The following is a 1,470-nucleotide window of genomic DNA, read 5'->3' as shown; positions in this document are numbered from 1 at the left end:
CCGCGCTGCACCTCGACACGTGTGCTCCTTTGCTTCTCGGCACTGGGCTGAACAGTCACTGTGACGACCGGGTGATGATGCGTCGTCTTCCGGATAGAGCATGGCAAAGGAGTCCTCGGGGAAGTGAAAGGAGGGAGGGGGGGCGGGAACGGAAGGCAGGAGGGGGGTCTGGTGACAGCCGGGCCATAGTCATGATGAACGAACAAGCGCAAAAACGGAGACCGAGTAAACGGGAGGCCAGCAGATGCAACAGAAGAGAAGAGGGAGGGGTGTCTACAGAGAAGAAGAAGAAGCAGCAGCAGCAAAAGCACACAATGAAAGAATAGACAGCACGAAGGAGGGGAGGGGGGCAGCCGGGAGGGCGGGCACAGAGGGTCGCTGACGGCGAGACACATGGCAGGCCGCCCGGATGCTGGAGGCGAATCTATCGTGAGTTGTGATAGACGGCCCAAACGGTTGACCGAGCCTTGGCCTCGCTGCCTGCGTCTCACACGTCGGCGACGGGCGAGTCGACCCCCCCCCCCCCTCCCAAGCGGAGAGGGCATACGAATCAGTGCACATCGAAAACTGCAAAGACGCACGCAGGTGAACAGGCAGGTCAAAAGAAAACAAAGGTCCCCGCAACACCAGCGTCGCCGGGTGGGTCCGCTTCTCCACGACCGCGTGGCCGCATCGAGGGCCGCACATCACAGAGAGAACGGCCTTCATCGATTTGCCCGCATGCCGCCTGGGCGAGACAAAAACGAGAGAGCCAGAGAGAGAGACGTGTCAATAAACAAACAAACATGCACCCCGTCATGAGCGGTCATGCAGAGACGCGAACAATAAGTCATATGTCGAGTGACTTGCGTATGAATAGTGGGTTCAGCAATACTATTGCGAATCGGCTTATATCGAGCTGTATTCCTGACGCTGCCTATCGAAGCTCCAAGAGAGCCTGACTGCCCCCTCCCTCCACTTCCCCTCCTCTGTGTCTGCTCTCTGCTGCCATTGATATGCCACCCTACAGCCTGGCCACTCACCTCCGCCCCCCAACTCCTCTCGTTCGCCGCTACAGTATGCTTCCCCCCCCCCACCCCCTTCCATGCCTAAGCACGTAGCAAAGGGAAAAAATGGACAAGTGTATCCCAGAAAAAGTAGTGTCCGCCTGTCCCTTCATGGTATCGCATATTGCGGGCCCAACATGTGTGAGCCCATTGCACCTACGCCGTAAAACTCCCAAAAGTTTCTCCTGTGTCTGAGTTTCGATTTAAATGTGTCCCGGTAAGCCTGGGTCGTGAGGACCCAAACCTCCCAAGCTCTCCGGTCCGGTCCGCTTGCAGTCGTCATCCCTCCGAATACGCCATTGACATGCGCGCCAGCGAGCCTGCTTATTGCAATCAAGGAGGGAATGGTGTGTGTGTGTGTGTGTGTCCGTGAGTGTTTTGTTTAAACGGCGTGTCATCTAGAGAGTGGGTTGCGCCCCTCTCA

This window comes from Verticillium alfalfae, genomic scaffold (assembly GCF_000150825.1).
Source record: "Verticillium alfalfae VaMs.102 supercont1.7 genomic scaffold, whole genome shotgun sequence".
In the NCBI taxonomy this organism is placed as follows: Eukaryota; Fungi; Ascomycota; class Sordariomycetes; order Glomerellales; family Plectosphaerellaceae; genus Verticillium; species Verticillium alfalfae.
The sequence above is the reverse complement of the archived record's forward strand: the minus strand, read 5'-3'. Positions refer to the sequence as shown.